We start from the raw sequence: 18,462 nt of genomic DNA, 5'->3' as shown, positions 1-18,462 counted from the left end.
TAGAAGAAAATGTGAAATATCTCATTGAAAAAACAACTGATATGGAAAACAGAATTAGGAAAGATAATTTAAAAATTATTGGAATACCTGAAAGTCATGATCAGGAAAAGAGCCTTGACATCATTTTCAAAGAATTACTACAGGAAAATTGTCCTGATATTCTAGAAGCAGAGGGCAAAATAGAAATGGAGAGAATCCATCAATCCCCCTGAGAAAGAGATCCCAAAAAACCAACCCCTAGGAATATTATAGCCAAGTTCCAGAACTCCCAAGTCAAAGAGAAAATATTACAAGCAGCCAGAAGGACACAGTTCAAATCATGGAGCTGCAGTCATTATTACACAGGACTTAGCAGCAACTACATTGGAAGCTCGTAAGGCTTGGAATATAATATACAGGAAGCAAAAAGAGCTTAGAATGCAGCTAAGAATGAACTACCCAGCAAGGTTGAATGTCCTCTTCCAGGGAAAAAGATGGACTCTCAATGAACCAGGGGAATTTCAAATGTTCCTTTTGGAATGGCCAGAGCTGAACAGAAGGTTTGATCTTCAGATACAGGACTCATGTGAAGCATGGAGATTGGAGGAGAGGGCGAAAATATGAGAGACTTAATGATGATGAACTGCATGTATTCCTATATAGAAAAATGACACTGATAATACTCATATGAACCTTCTCAGTTAAAAGAGCAGGTAGAGGGAGCTTTTGTAGTTGAAGCACAGGAGAAAGCTGAATTTGAAGATAAAATATAGTGTAAAAACTGAGTCAATAGAAAAAAAGGGAAATGTAATGGGAGAAAGAAAAAGGAGAGGGGGAATAGGCCAAGATATTTCATATAATTAGAATTTTTTATTACAATGAGCTATTGCGATGATATGGAAGGGGGGAGGCAAGGGGGAATGAGGGAAACTTTGCTCTCATCAGAGGTGGCTAGGAGAGGAAACTGCATATATACTCAATGGGGTATAGACATCTGGAGTAAGATGGAGGGGGGAGCAGGGGGAAGGGGTGGGGATGTGAATAAAGGAGGAGAGGATGGACCATGGCGGAAGAGTGGTCAGATATAACACATTTTCTTTTTTACTTCTTGCAAGGGGCTGGGATTGGAAGGCATGTCCAGGACCATAGTGCCAGGTGGATTCTGGGCCTAAGGGGTGGTATGGGGGCTCAGGGCTTCTTGGCCTCAGGACCAGGGATCTGTCTGCTTCACCACTCAGTGACCCTACAGCAGAGTCAGAGTGAAAGGAGAGAGAAAATATAGTACATGGTAGTTGGAGAAATAAGAAAGGTGGGAGTTGCGATCAGCAATGGCAACGTTGGAAAAATATGGAAGCCATTTTTGCGATGGACTTACCATAAAGAATGTGATCCACCCATGACAGAGTTGTTGGTGTTGGAACAAAGACTGAAGCACATTTTTTTATTATTATTATTTGGGGGAGGGTGCAGGGCAAATGGGGCTGGGTGGCCTGCCTGGGGCCACACAGCAGGGTGATCTTTGGGTGTCTGAAGCCAGATTTGGACCCGGGTGCTCCTGGCCCAAGGGCCAATGCTCTGTCTGCCACCCAACCACCCCTACTATTATTACTATTTTATTTTATTTTGGGTCTTTTTTTTTCTTCTTTTTGGTTTTTGCAGGGCAGTGGGGATCAGGTGGCTTGCATGTCACACAGCTGGGTGATTGTTGGGTCTACAGGGCTGGATGTGGGTTCGGGTGCTCGTGGCTCCAGGGCTGGTGCTTTGTCCATTGTGCCACCTGGCCATACTTACAATTATTACTATTATTTTTTTAATTTTAATTTTTTTCTCTCCCCTTTATCGCCCAAGCAAGTCTATATTCATGGAGGGGAGGGGTATTTTGTTTACTGTTAAACAAGAATATTTTATTAATGTGAAAAATATTTGTACAAAATGAGAATTAAAAAATAAAATAAAAATAAAAAAAGACTATTTGGCGTTTAATCAAATAAGAAACAGAGTTAATGAGTTTTCAGTTCAGCGATAAAACTTGGCTACAATACAAATGAAAACTGTCAAATGTGAGTCATTCAGAAAGGAACAGATAGCTAAGAAAGTTAAAGTCTGTTTCTCATAGTTTACTTTTGAGAGCACTGAGCCAGAAGAACCATATTTAACCATATATACATTTTATGGCTTTTATGTTAGCATCTCACCACCAACTTTTGTCAGCACTTATTTCTAGTAAATTCTTTTTCAGTAATGGTCCCCCACAACCCTAACATGGGCAAGGCTAGTTTTTTCCTAAAAGATGAAAAAATTATACTACATATTGATTGGCCTGGGTCAAAGTACATTGAAGTTTTCTTCTATCTTCTGCTATGCTGATGCAGTTTTATGGTCACTGAAGAACATTAAAAGATATTTGAAGCCATGGTGACCATATTAATGTCATTTTACCTTGCTCAGTTAATCAAACCCCTTTCTAGTCTATGTAAATATGTTTGAAGTGGGAAGAAACTAAGTAGCTCAGTACTTGAATAACCTTATTGAATAACCTTTCTCTGATATGACTGAATAAATCTCCTGTTGTTAAATGTTATATGACCTAAGAAAATCTCAATTTGTATCAAAATTGGTTATCAAGGAAGGGCCTGAGTCAGGCCTGCCCCTAACACTTTTTAATATAAGACAAGAAGAGTAAACTACTTGGAGAATTAAAAAGGAGAAGGGTGAAAGAACAAAGAAAGAACAAAATAATTAATTGATTAATGACATTTATCCTTCATTCTTGAATAAGGGAAGACAAGCCAAGACAAGCACATGAATGAGATTTGAGTGAGGAGGTTTGTTGTGCTAAGTCACCCGCTTCACTTTCTCCTCTGGAGCCAATTGCAGAACTTTACCAAGTAAAATGCTTTACTAGTTCCTCAATGGCACAGCTTCCCTTCTCTTTCTTGGTTTAACCAGCACCTAATTAGTGCAATTGTTCTTGTTTAAAGGAAACTGGAATCAGGTATTATTACTTTGTCCTCTCCAATATATAGATGACTTGAAAGGTCTCATTCTGTTAGGACCCTAATCCTTCATGAATGTAAAATGGTAAGATGTTATATTGTACTGAAGAGATGAAGGACATTCCCATTTCTTTCAACCTAATTTGATTTAAGCTGTATTCAAAATGTATTAATAGCAGATACTTAGTAAATACTTGATTGACTATATAGCATTAAGTTTATTTCTGTCTCATGAGGATCTTAACTTTCCTTTGCTTCTGTGAACTTAGATTCATCAGGGAAATCTTGAATCAATTCAATTCAACAATTAAGGATTAATGACCTACCTAGTCCTGGACTTGTGCTGGGTCATTCTGTTCTCATCCAGGGAAAGAAACCTTTAATTTTGGGAGGTAGGGGTATTTGTTGAGGAGATAAGGCTATCTCACAAAATATACTATGAGAGAGGAATTGAATATGATCCATCATAATTAAGTGATAAAAATAGTGTCTTAGACAATAGATTTAGAGAAAAGAGAATAAACAGGGGTTGGCAACAGAAGACTTTAGTTCCCCATCATTCTATACAAGCTTTACTATTCCTTTTTGTTAAGTCTATTAACAATTTCTTCCATTGCCTTTATGACATTAGCAAGTTATCTCATCTAATCTTTCTGAGTCTCAAAACTCAGAGAGAGATCCAGTTCCCTCAACTGGAAAATAAGGACTGGATTATCTATATGGTTCATTTCAGCTCTAAAATTTCTGATTCCTATCTTTACTTTCAATACTCTACTCTTGGTCACCCTCTTCCTGAAACACTATTTTTGCTTCCAAGAAACTATACTCTTCAATCTGTCCTTTCCTGAATATTCATATTTCACTTGCTCATATAAACTTCCTCATCACTAAATTGTTCATTCTCTTCTGCCCTTTCTAAGGTCTCTTCATAGCAACATTAAATCATTTTTCTGATTTCTATGAACATATTTATGAGATTGTTTCTAAATCTCCTACTTCCAGTTTCTCCAAAGAGTCAGTAACTATTTAACTCCCAGTTGTTACTGTTAATTTCCATCATAATCCTACTTAAAAGAGAAAAAAATCTAGAGGTGGGAAATTTCACATTAAGTGATGAATAAAAGTATAAAGAATTTGCCTCACTTTCTGTGGTTCTCAAAGAGTAAATGATCATCTGTTTTCCAAACTCTATCTTTGAAGTTTAACTGCAGTGAAGAGTGCCAACTTGCTTTTAAGGGTATTGTCAATCATTTTGGATTTGCCAAATCAGAAAACAGTACACCTTTGCAAACTCTTCCTTCTCCAGCTAATATTTTTCTTAAGCACTAATCACATGACATTGGAATATGAAGTTAACAACCATTGCAAAGGACAAAGAATGCTTAACTACACCAAGTATTTATTTTTGGCACAGAATCAGTGAAAATAATGAATACTATGTAATAGTAAAAAAGTAAGGCATAACAATATCTACTGCTGAGGAAGAGAGGAGGTACGCACAGATTCCTCCAGGAATTAGAAAGTAAATAATCTTCTTTGACCAAAAGACTACTTAAGATGGGGGAAAAATTCAATACCTCACTTTAAAACTGAGTGACTCAGGGCCAGTTATCAGGTGAAGATGAAATAAATTTGGAACTAGGACTTAAGCATGAGGAATGAAAGTGAGACCTCAAGAACTCATTCAGAATAGTCTTTTTCCCAGTCTAGCTGTCCATTTGAAAGCAGTGAATGGAAACAATTCTCAATATTGAGGAGGAAAGTCATGAGGTGCCATAGTGGAGCTTCAGTTCTGGAGTCAGGAAAGTTTATTTTCCTGAATTCATTAGCTGTGTGATCCTGTGTAGGTCACTTAACTCTGTTTGCCTTAGCTTCCTTGTCTGTGAAATGAGTTGGAGAAGGAATGGCAAACCACTCTAAGAAAACCCAAAATGAAGACAGAAGAACTAGACATGACTGAATAACAACTACAACACAAAAAATTAGAGAGGAGACCTTCTGTCAGAAGTAGTGTTGTAATTCTACACTCATGTACAATCACCTAGTTGGCACAGTTGATAGAACACCGGCCCTGGAGTCAGGAGTACCTGAATTCAAATCTGGCCTCAGACACCTAGCTGTGTGGCCTTGGGCAAGTCATTTAACCCCATTGCCTTGCAAAAAAAAAGATTGGCTAGGAAGAGAATTTGAATCAAATTGCAACTACTTCTCTATAAATATGTCATTTTGGGGGAGGCAGCTGAGGAAGGATTATAAAATAAAGTGTTTTAGCTCTGTTTGAGAGCAAAAAGAAAGCTTTAAGGAAAACTCAGAAAATATGTATACATGCATGACAGAGCAGGAAATCTTAACAATCTGCTACTACCACTGCTATTCCCACAATGGAGTTGAGGAGGAGATGTAAGACCTAGAATTTGGATAGGTGATGAGAGCAAGAGAGAAATGCTTTGGTGAGTAATAACCTTGGTTCCAAAGGGACTGGGGTCACTTGGCAAGTTGACCCCCATATTTTAGCCATAGTATATAGATGGAAGGGATTTTAAAGTTCATCTTCTCTGTTGCCTTCTATAGGAAAGGAAACTATAGGCCAACAGGAAGTAATAATATTTGTTCTTCCTTTTTGAAGAAAACCACCTCAGGTTGGTGATGCCATGAGAAGCACATGAATTGGATTTGAGATCTGATGGATAGCATTGCCTTTACTTATTAGGGCCAGAATACTCACAAACATCTAGATTAGTTTGATGAAAATGATGGGAAAATTCAGAAACTAAATTTGCCTAAAAGATTATTTTATAGAGACCAGGCAAGTACTGACACATAGGTCTGAATACTTGATAACCTTTTTAAAACTTTTTTATGTTTTTCTTTCTTTGTTCATAATTTTTCCCCTTTAGTTCTAATTCTTTCACCAGATGACTATTATATTAAAAATGATCATACATATTGAACTTATATCAGAATACTTGCTCTAAGGGGAGGGAAGGGAGAATGGTAGAAAATTAATGAACTCAAAAGGTTACAAAAAGAAGAATGTTGAAAACTATCTTTGTATGTAATTGGAAAAATGAAGGAATGCAAGGACATTCTTGGACAAGGACACTTTATAATTGATTTTGAGATATTGGAGACATTAATACAGACCTACATGGAATGGTACATTTACATCAAAGAAGGGTACATGAACAAAACAGAATTGTAGTATCTCAAAAGAAAGATGAGATACACAAATTTAGAGATATCTCCTGTCCAAATGTTCATTTGGTCTGTTTGCCCCATCTGTGTTAGATATTTCTGAACTTGTATTAGTTTGATCAGTCACAATCAAACATATTGTACCTTAATACAAACAAAGTAATGTCAGTTTGATCCTTTTTGAATTTGCAGGACAATAACCAAGAGATAGATTACAATTATGGTGAACGAAAAGGAAGAAGATTGCAGACATAGAAAAAAATATGATTAAAAACAAGAGCGACTGAGATGATAATGATCTGCCTCTAATCATGCAGTTATACTCATCAGAATCTAGATTTGAACACAAGTTTGCTGATACCATATCTAGTTCTCTATCGACTGGGTCAAGTATCTCCTTCACACTAAAGACCAAATCCTCAATAATGTGATACATCAAGATTGTGGGACAGCTCAATAATGCAAATTATTCATGTAAACTGTCACCAGGGAAACTCCATAGGAAGTAACATTGGCATACAAATTAGGGATAAATCCCTGAGACTGCATAGCATGGAACTCATACTGATTTCTTGCTATGAATGTTACACCTTTTGCATTTGATGTCCATCTTAAAACTGAAAAATTTTGATCATAGAATCCTTGATCAGGATTTGACTTTATTCCTGATGACCTGAATGTGCTGGATCAACACAGTGTCAAAATATTTGTGAACACTGGTACATTCTACTGGTAGTATAACAGTGATATCTGCTCTCTCATTGTCCATATGTAGTTTAAGTAATGTGCTAATGATTGCACTCTTTCAAAACATAGACCATCATAGCAGAGATGAAATATAATTGAATTGAATATGAAGTAAGGAAACATGTCCAGTGAATGCCATCCCTTCCAAGTCATTCCTATGGAGGGCTACCCTAGGCAAAAATGACAGCACTTCCCCAAAGAACCAAGAATTTGTGTTAGAAGAATTAACAGAGTATAAAATGGTTTCCTATGCAGTCAGCAGCACAAACTGAAACCTTAATGGTTATTATCTCAAATACAAAAGCAGTGATCATTTTAAACACCTTTATTTTCTTGTTATAATATCCTTGTGACTCTCCTGTTTCAACATATCTCTTCATATCTCTCCAGTGAAGAGTGCAATCTGTCCAAAGATATTTCTCAACCCAGCACTGATCCTCATACAATATAGGTGGTCAGTAAATGCTTTCAACATAAATGACTTCACCAGACATTTAAAACACTGGGCAGGGATTACTGTTTCCATCAGAGAGAGGAGTGATATGATTTTCAGGGAGGTAAAGTTCACATGGTGAAACACTGTCAGATGAACTAGAATACTCTTTTTTATTTTTGTTAGGTTTTTTTTTGGCAAGGCAATGGAGTTAAGTGGCTTGCCCAAGGCCACACAGCTAGGTAATTATTAAGTGTCTGAGGCTGGATTTGAACTGAGATGCTCTTGACTCCAGGGCCGGTGCTCTATCCACTGTGTGACCTAGCCATTCCAACTAGAATATTCTTCATTAATAAATTAAGTACCCTTAAGCTTGGTTAAGGGATTCTCAATATGAAATCAGTGAATATATATAGTCTAATGACTGACATTGAATAGGTGTCCAGTGGAAAGCTCAATATATCTGGTGTCAAACAGCATGAGTTAAAATCCAATCTTCAATAACATGATATCTATGTAACCTTGGGCAAGTCACACCTTCTTTGACCACTCAGTTTCCTCATCTATTATATGAGATAGCTGGGCTATTTGTTCCTTTCAAATCTAAATAAACCTAGATGGGTTATGATGGCTCTACCATCTCTACCAAACCTATGAGCTTATGTTGAATTAAATATTCAACTTTTAGTGGCACTGAGTTTGATCAACTGAATTACAACCAGACAGGTCAGTTGAAGAGAACACTGGTTCTAGTGTTATAAGATGCTGATTTATGGGGTAGCTAGATGGTGCAGTGGATAGAGCATGGGCCCTGGAGTCAGGAGTATCTGAGTTCAAATTCGACCTCTGACACTTAATAATTACCTAGCTGTGCGGCCTTGGGCAAGCCACTTAACCCCATTTGCCTTGCAAAAACCTAAAAAAAATGCAGATTCAAATACTATGTCTCATCTGTACTATCTCTACTCTTTGGGCTTATTTACTCTCCCCGGTCTTCAGTTTACTTAACAATAAAATAAGGGAATAAGACTCCAAGGAGGGATTCAGTTCTAAATCTAGGATTCCATTAAATTTGTAGACTCTTAGGTAATATAAAGTGACTTCCAGATGAAGGACACAATCATGTTCAAAGTGATCATCTTTTACCTCACATTAGGTTAAGTGAAGTCTAACTGCAATAGAAGTTATTGAGGGAGGAAAAAAAAAAGACGAAATATAAAAACCCCTGGGACTAAATTCAGTTGACTTTTATTGAGTAATAAAAAGTTACTATAGAAGAATAATGGACAACTTCAGTAGGCATCAAAACATTTCTACAGAGACTGAACCATAGGGCATAGACTTGGAATCTGATATAGATTAGAATTAACAACTGACAGTGCTTTTAAGAAGCTAGGTAGCACAGTGGATAAAAAGCTGGCCCTGGAGTCTGAAGATATTGTTGTTATTCAGTTATTTCAGTAGTGTCTGAATCTTTGTGATCCCCCCACCCCCTCCCCATTTTTTTTTTTGGCAAAGATAATGAGTGGTTTCCCATTTCTTTCCCCAGTTCATTTTAATGGGTACAAAGCTAGCAAGGATTTGAAGCCAAATTTGAACTCGGGTCTTCCTGATTCCAGGCATGAAGCTTATTTACTGTTCCACCCAGCTGTTAGGAGGGCTTGAGTTCAAATACAACTTTTAATACTCGATTCTGGACAAGTCACTTAATATTGTTTGCCTCAGATTCTTCATCTGTAAAATGACTTGGAAAAGGAAATGCCAAACCACTCCAGTATCTTTACTCAGAAAATTCCAAGAATTGGACATGACAAAAATTACAGTATAGCAACAAAAGTACTTTGCCATTCAGTGTCTTTTTCTGGCAGTTATATTCAACTGCTTCTTTTGGTAGCTATTTCATTCTTGCAGAGTAAAAATAGACATAAAAGCAAACCAAAACCAAAGGGATACTTTGCTAGTCATTTAGCCTTCTCTTCATCCCATGAGTTCTTATTGTTCCAAATTCCAGAGGCAGATACCCTTCTTCCTGTCTCTAGGTTTAGCTGCTTTGTCCTCAGTGCTACCCCAGTGTGATGACATCTCCGTAGATCTGACTACTATTAAGAAGTACAGTTTTTATTAATCCCATTTTGAAGATGGGTAGTTTAGGTGTATAAAGTTTAAGTGGTTTACCCACAATTATAAAGTTAGTAAACTTCTGAGGCACATCTCTTGACTTGAAATCTAACAATTCACTAGAGCATACTATTTATAACATAGTAAAAAGGTAATTTACTGCTTATTATAGGAAAGATACTTAAAATTTAATTCCAAAATCATATATATATATATGTATATATATACATATATATATGAGATCTCTGAGAAAATCTTTTAACCAAGGCAAAAAAATTTTGTAAAAAAAAATCACAGAATTATATATTTAAAAATTAGAAGAGAATTTAGAGGATAAGTTCACCTCTCTCAATTTTAGATGAGGAAATCGAGGCATAGGGAGTTTATATGACTTGTCTGACCTCATTCAAATAGGGAGTGCATGGCAATGCTAGGTTTCAAACCCAAATCCTATGACTACAGATTCAGTACAGTTTTCATAGCACATTGTGGCTTCACAACTGGCTATCTTGCTAAATTCTTAAGAGTAATTCAATGATAGTTATTTCCTTTTAATTTAATTTAATTGAAATTTCCAGAAAATCAGACTATTTATCTCCCAGTGCAGGAAAGACATTGAGGTAGTCCCTTGCATTCTGAGTGAATTCTTACCTTGGGGGTATTTTCTAACACAAACTTTATTGGATTTGCCTTGGGGCTGGATCAACAATGACACAACACAGGCTGCACAGAAAAGTGATTTCTCAGGCCACATAAAAATTTAGGCTTTGACTTTAATATTAATGCAGTTTATAAATCCTCAGTATTACATGCTGGGAACTTCAAGAAACCTTTCTCTGTAAATCCCCTATTAGGTCAGCAGCAATGCTTTCTAAGTGAGAGAAAAGGACATGTTTAACTCTGGGAAGCAATTAAATACCCTAAATATTGCTGGATCCCTAGGGAATACATAAAGAAAGGAAGGAATGTTCATGATCTAACAACATATAATGAATTCAGGCAGTTAAAACCCAAGATTTGCAACACTCTGGTCAGGCTATCTGAAAGGTTTATCTACCTTAATTCTCTAAATGATAGTTGTTTTGGACTTAGTCCAAGTACCTTGGACATGATGATGGTTAAATTGTGAGATGGGTGAAATTTGATTATCAAGCTTCTTGACAATTACTTTTTTAACATCATTTTCTCCACTTATAGTTCCATTCTCATCTAGATCCTCAGGGTCTATGTGATTTCTTAACCAACCTACCATTCAGACTCAGGAGTAAGAGATTAAATATTCACACAAAGGTGTGAGTTTTCAAAAGACTGTATGCTTTTTAAAAGATAAGTCTACAGAGTTATCCTAATCAGAATAAAATATAGTGTTAATGTATTGGGCACCATAGCAAGCTAGGAGGAGATTTGGGAACATTTTTTTTTTAACAAGGGGTTTCCTCAGGCTCATCCTACATCACATAGCATAAACCACTCATTTAGATGAAGTACTGTCAGGTGAAGTGGGCCCATGTGTAACTAGGACTGAAAAGGTCACTGATAATTTCCTTTTGCATTTCTACTTCAGTGTTCATGAAATAGTTAGTCCTTGGCTCTCTGTTTGAGCCTCTAGAAATTAGATTGACTGGGAATTGCTAGTCAAAGGCATCTTCTTTCTTTCTGTGTGACATTTGCTTCTGAAGAGTTTTGTAAGCTGCTAGCAAAATATTTTATGGAAATAAAAAAAATGTGTTGCTAAGAGAGACACATAAAACTTCCAAAAAGTTAGCATTGACTGATTATCTGCTGAATACATGTACAATGTTGAGTAGAGAAAGAGGAAGACATAGTTTCTGTGTCTGGGAAGCTCAGTTTGGCTGGATAAACAAATTATATATACATACACACATTATATATATATATACATATATATATATGAAATTATTAAAATGGAATAAAATCATATATAGGATATATACATGTTATATACATATATGAATTAAGTTATAAAATAAATGTCACAGATAATATGATAAAATTATAAGTAAGAGTGATGAACAAATAGTCTGGAGCAATAATCTGTGCAGGTATTAGGGTACCATGAGAAGTGTTATGAAGGTAAAATCAGCAGATATTGTCAAGGGATGGATATAAGTATGTGTGTGAAAGAGTAAAGAGTAGAGGTTGAGGGGTGGTTAAGTGGTGCAGCTGATAGAGCACCAGCCCTGGAGTCAGGAGTCCTGAGTTCAAATTCAACCTCGGACACTTAATAATTACCTAGCTGTGTGGCTTTGGGCAAGGCACTTAACCCTTGCAAAAAAAAAGAAAAAGAGTAGAGGTTGACACCTAAGTTGTGATTGTGAGTGGTTCACTGAAAGGAAAGTTGTACCTCTGACAGTAATTGGGAAACTTGGTACAGAAGAAAATCTGGGTTGAAAAATAATTAGTTCAGAGGCAGCTAAGTGGAAAGTGGATAGAGTACTGACCCCAGAGTCAAGTGAACCTGAGTTAAAATCGGACCTTAGACACTTAATATAATCACCTGTGTGACCTTGGGCAAGTCACTTAACCCCATTGCCTTGCTAAAACAAAAAACAAAACAAAAATAATGAGTTCAGTATTAAACATAACGAGTTTAAGATGCCTGTATTATATCTAGTTTAAGAAGTCTATTCAATAGTTGAAGTTGCACATCTGATGGTTAGGAGAGAGGCAAGGGCTAGATAAGAAGATCTGAGAATTATCAAAATAGAGATGAGAATTGAATCCATGGGAACTGAAGGTATCACCAAGTAAAATAGTAAAGAGAGTTATAGGAGAAGGGACAAGATAGAGGGTGGAACACCCAAGATTAGCAGGATTTATCTGGACAAAGTTTCAGCAAGGAAATTAAAAAGAAAGACAGATCTGAAAACCAAGATAAAGTAGTGTGTTCAATAGGTCAAAGGCCACTAAGAGATCAAAGATAAAAATTGAAAAAAATTCTATTAGATTTGATAATTAAGCGATCAGTGGTAATATTGGAAAGATTAGTTTCAGTTGAAGAATGAAAAATGATTACAGAAAATTTAAAAGAAAGGAAAAGAAAAAAAAGAAAAAGAAAAAATGGTATCTTGTAGATGTCCTTCTCTAGTTCAGCCAAAAAAAGGGAGAATATGAGACTGATGGATCAAAGGAGAGGTGTTTTGTTTATTTGCTTTAGAATGGGGAGGACATAGGCATGTTTATCAGTAGGAGGGAAGTGACCCATAGGGAGAAAGAGACTGAAGGTATTTAGGAATATGGGGATGATAGAAAGGGGCAATATGATTGAGAAACTGGGATCACTTTTAGAAGTAGAGGGGTTTACTTTGGCAAGAAGAGCCATCTTTTCATGAGTCAGGGGTCAGGAAGGAGATAAGTATGGAAGATATTTGGGTGATGTGAGATGAGGAGAAATGGAAAGAAGGGATGATAGAGAAGAGGGTTTCAATGATGATAGTGGGGAGGGGGATTAAAAAGGATCTTCACTTTCCATTGGAGTTTGGCCTAGATGGTTTAGGTGAAGGAACATATTTTGGGAGTTAAAATGATGTTTTTTCTTTCCTTCTGGGAAGTAGTAGAATAAGTGAAGACTGGAGTGGGGTGGAATGGTGTGGCCTTTCCTAAAAAGCAAGAGATTGGTGAGCCATAGAATGGTACTATTTATCTCTTTGTATCTACATTGTCCAACATAGATCCTGGTACAAAGGATGTATTAAATAAACATGATTGATTTTATTCACCATTGTCTCTTTGTGAATGGAGATAACCATTTAAACTGCTTATTTTAAATATTGGGGCATGTTTACTATTGAATTGCCTTTAGACATGTCACCTTCCATTGGACAAATTCTTACTTGTAAGTGCTTTCTTCACATGTAGTACTGAGTTCTGTATTTCTAAAACTGTACCTCTCTATGCTTCCTATACATCTGGTCATTTCTGATGAAGAATTGTGATCAACATGTTGGATCACCTCTGGAATATTCCAATAGAACCACTTTCTGGATCCCATCAGTCACTCTGCTTTAGAGAGTTCCTAGAAATTATGCTTATATTCTTAAAAACATGAAGATAAGAAACTATATCACAAAATCACCACCATAATAGACTTTCTATAGTACTTAAAATTTGCAATGAGTTATATAATTCTCTTTTGATCATCCCAAATATAACCTTGGAAAGATAGGTCCTATTATTCTTCTCATACCACCATGGAGCAAACAAAGGTAGACAGGGATTAAATTACTTGCTCAGTATACAGCTCATCTAGGAAGTATCCAAGGTTGAATTTGAACTCAGATCATGACAGCACAGAACACTATCTTCTTTAGTTGCTCATTTATTTTTATTGTCACATAAGGCCTTATACTTCTTCCTTCCCTTTCTGTGTTTTAGTCACATGAAATAGTTTAGTTCTCCCATAGAAAGGAGTTGAGAATTATAAATGATGATGTTTCAGACCTGACTGCTACTTCTCTGATTTCAATGAATTTATTTTCATTTTTATCTTTCTCTATTTTTGGAAAGCAATCTCTAATTCCTCTGCTGTTTATTTACTTGAAAACCAATAATTAAACTCATAAGAATTTGTTTTCTTTCTAGTTCTTCCCTAACCCTTCCCCTCCTTTTAAAAAGCTCTAGGTATGGGTAAATTATTTTATTACATGTACTTTCTTGGTAGATGCAATGATTATCTCTATATTACCTATGAGGAAATAAAGGCTGAGAGGGATAAAACGCATTGCCCAGGATCAGACAACTAAGACTAGGCATGAACTTGGGTCTTACAGATTTAAAAGGAGTACTCTGTTTATTTTGGTTATAGAACATTTCACCCCCAGAAGTAATGACTCTTTAAGTCATTGAAATTTCATCAGAAAGACATCAAGGAATTAAGTAATCAAGGATAAACATGGTAGCCTTTATTCTCTTACCTACTTGGCTGATGAGAGTGCCGAGTAATTTTTCCATGTCAAACCATAACCTGTAATCTACAATACTAGGTTCAGTGTCTGCATAGGGGATAATTTAATGGGTCTTGAAAGTGCATTAATAAATATAACTTGTTTCCTGTTTAATTATACAATCTCTTGAGGGTGCTAAGTGATGGACTCATTATGTAAACAGGCATAAGTAGACTGTTTAGGAGAACTACTTCCAGAAATCTATTTACTTTTTTTTTCAATTCCAATTGACTTCTCATTCTCAGAATGCTGTTATTCTGATTAATTCCTGATGAGGAGCTCCCTGGTTGTGCCAACAGTGCCCTGCATGTGTAACAAGAAGCACATGCTTTTCTGGTTAAGTTATTCATTGTTGAGATGCATTTAGCAAGGGAGCAACAGCTCTTCCTAATTACTTCTCCTTCAAGGTGCCATTGGAGCACTTGACTCACAGTCTGCCTGGGGAATAATTAATATCACCACATGTACCTTCCACAAGTGCTGGAAAACCTAGACTCAACCACTTTATGTTGATAAAATGAACTTTTCTGGGCCTGGTTGATCTCATTCCACTGACCTGCTACAGGTTGTATGGCCTTTTTACTGCATAATCTGGCATTTAATGTCTTTTTGGAAACACTGCTATTGATCCAAAGCTTCTGAGGAATGGATGAGAACTGAAATTATTCACATTTTGATGCCTAACTATGTGGTTTTCCAGTGTTAACTACTTCCCATGAAGAGACATCCTTTTAGGACATCAGAAGAACTTTTCTAATTGTTGGGGACTTATTGGATCTGGGACATAGGAACAAGGATTTTAAATTATAACAGATATGAGAAGCCATCAAGGCAGATAGCCTCATTTTACAAATGAAGAAAGTAGAAAGAATGAGGAAATAAATGTTATCAGAGGTGGTGTTTGAATACAAGTCTTGTGACTTTCAATTGTTGTTCTTTTGCTTGTGCTTAAATTTCATCATTCTTTGCAAGGTACAATGATGGTCTTTTGCTTGTCAGGAATGCTCCAAGGAAGACCAAGTGCCCCATGAAATGATTTTCATCTAGTAGTTATGTAGGTGATAAGACTGAGGCTAATTCTTTATTTGATTCTATGACAATTCAGGAGTTGTCCTCTAAGTTAGATGCGGGGTCATAGTAATTTGTGAGACAAAGAGAAACAGAAATCTCTTCAGAATTGATGTCTAGTCTCCTATTCTTAGTGACCAAATTCAATAGACTATTCTCAGTCCTTGCCCATTTTTAATATGTGGTAACATTTGATGATGCTTATCCCCTGCTGCATTCACATTTTTCACAATAGTAAATTTCTTGTTTCTTCTCCTGCCTATTAGGTTATTTATTACCAGTCTGCTTCATTGATCACAAACCATATAGTGTGGCTAATATAGGTGTGCTCAAATGCAATGGTTCGAGTTCTTTCTTAATTAACCATTTTTTGCATGTTTTATCAGGTTTCATTGGTTTAATGGTTATATTTATACAGATGACTTAAGAGATCTATATCCATCCAAAGATTTAATTCTGTTGAACATCAGCTCTGCATTCTCAACTATCTATTGGATATTTCTGAGTACATGTCCTTTATTCAACTCAAATTCAGCATCTACCTTTCTTTCTAAACCCATCATTTTTTTTAGCTGCCTTATTTATGTCAGGCAGCCCAAGTTTACAATGTCAGAGTCACTCCTGACCTTTCACTCTTGCTCTTCCAGAGATGTTCAATCAGATTCTGTTAGATTGGACCTCCAGAATATCAATCACATCTGTGTACACTCACAGTCCCCAGTCAGTTTAGGATGTCCTCATGTTACCTCCTAGATGATTGTAATGACTTTGTAATTGGTTTGCTTTGCTTCCAATCATTTTGCTCTCTAATCTACTTTCCATTCAGCTAAAATTCCTATAACTAAAAACCAAATTTAATCATAACACTCTCCTACACTGTGTTTTCCTATTGTCTTTACAATAACATACATTTACATTCTATTTTCAGTCTATTTTTAATAAAATACATTTACATTCTATTTTCAGTCTATTTTTGAGTCTTATTGACATTACTCCCATTCCTGTGTTCAATAAGGAAGATCATGAAGAGGATAGGTGTAGGCTGAAAAGTGATGTCTTGGTTTGGGATACCAAAGGGAGAGTTATAAAGTAGAAAACTGAAACTCAAGGATGAATAAATTGATTTGTTTTGTCATCTATTTAGCAAAGTTTATATACTAAGAAAGAGAAGGAAATGAACATATTTTTTGAAAGTGCTTAGTATCACTAAGAAGGTAGAGAATAGGGCTGCAGACTGACTTGAGAAACAACCACAGTTAAAAAGCATCATATGCATGAAAAATTAGAAAAAAACTTAAGAACAATCAGACAAGTAAGAAGGATAACCAAGTTAGAGCAGAATTTTAACTCTGTGATCAACTGGGGGCTACAGTATCATTTTTCCTGATCAACATCATTAGAATGCAAATATTTGAGGATCTGATGCTACCATTGTAGATCACAGGCACTAGCAAGGATCTGATAGATTCAGATACAAACTAGGGAACTACCAGGAGGGAGTAAAGAAGAAGGAACCAATGACAAAGATAGAGAGAGGCAGCAAACAAAAGACAACTTTCAACTTCCTAGTTGTGTCAAGGTATGGCAAAGTTACTATACAGATTATAACACACTATTTTCATTAGTATTTCTGCATAAAAACCAATCATTTTATCCTAGATGATTTTTCTTTACTCAAATAGTCTTGTGAGGTAGAGAATAGTTTTTGGATCCAGTTATATAAGAAATCTCTTCCTGTGAATCAGGATATTTATTGTCCTCTTTATGATGGTGAGATGCATTATAAATCATGTAGGAAAAATAGCTATTTTTTCCCCTGCATACTCATATATTCTTACTCAGTTCAGAAATCTTCTGATGTTGACAGACTAGAAATTGCTTCTGGTAGAAATCTACTTGTTGCCTTGGTGAACCTACATTGATTCCCTATACTGGTTGAGTCAGTATTCAGTGACTTGGAAAGATATATCCAGAACTTATTCCTATTAATTATTTTTGGTTTATTTATTTATGATGTGGGAGTCTCCTCTTTTTTTGAGTTAATTTATTTGTTCTCATCCATATTATTATGACCATAGCTTTTTACATTCACCTGCTCAAGGGTTCAAATACACTCATTCTCACAAAATTATCTTTCAAATATGACACTGGCCTATGCCTAAAATAGAGATGCATTTCATTAAAAGTATAAATGTGTTTTCTCCCAAGTAGATTATGATGCCTTAAGGGAAGTTATTATATCTTATTTTAACTTTGTATCCCTATCACCTAACACTGCAACTTGCAACATGATAGGTGCCAAATGAATGTTTCTTTGAATTGCCAATTCTGAATGGTTAAGAAAAGATAGGAAAAAACATATTATGTTGGTTGCTACCCAAGAGAGTTGGATAGAGGAGTCTGGGAAACAGACCCAAGTCTCTGATTCCTATGTCTGACTAAGATGTTATACCACAGTCATATTCAGCCCTGAAAACTGAATTGAAAACATAAAGATTGCATCAGGGTAATGAGCTATATTTGATTCCCTGGCTAAAAGTACACATTGAGGCTGTTGAACAATTGCTTGAGATTTGATAAAGATTATTTCTGCAATATGCATATAAGGGATAGTGGATGTGATCTTTCCCTCTCCCCAACTTATTTGCCTAGTCAAAGTATATAGCCATAGATAATAATTAAATAACTGCAAATTTCAGTCACACTCAATGTGCCCCTCATGAAATGCAAATCCTATTCTCTAATGTAAATAAAGGAGGATGCTTCATTGAATCAAAAACTAGATGTGTCATTGCACTATTAAATAGTTAAGTCCTGGAGGGAGTTCCAACATGGAATGCAGGCTCAAGAGCATTTTGTAGCAGAGACTCCTGCATGGGAGATTTCTTTCTCTTACCTTTCCCCAACAACCATGGTGTCAAATAGTGATATGCCCAGAGAGAGACTCGCAGTGTAGCAGTCC

At 36.1% G+C, this 18,462-nt stretch overlaps 1 protein-coding gene across 4 annotated transcripts in view; it reads right to left on the bottom strand.

Moving 5' to 3' along the window:
* The window catches only part of FSTL4 (follistatin like 4), an 821,307-nt gene that overhangs the window by 173,993 nt on the left and 628,852 nt on the right, over positions 1–18,462 (bottom strand). The window lies entirely within an intron of this gene.

This window comes from Macrotis lagotis, chromosome 1, assembly GCF_037893015.1.
Source record: "Macrotis lagotis isolate mMagLag1 chromosome 1, bilby.v1.9.chrom.fasta, whole genome shotgun sequence".
NCBI classification, from domain to species: Eukaryota; Metazoa; Chordata; class Mammalia; order Peramelemorphia; family Peramelidae; genus Macrotis; species Macrotis lagotis.
Note: the sequence above shows the minus strand (reverse complement) of the source record. Positions and strands in the feature narration are given on the sequence as shown.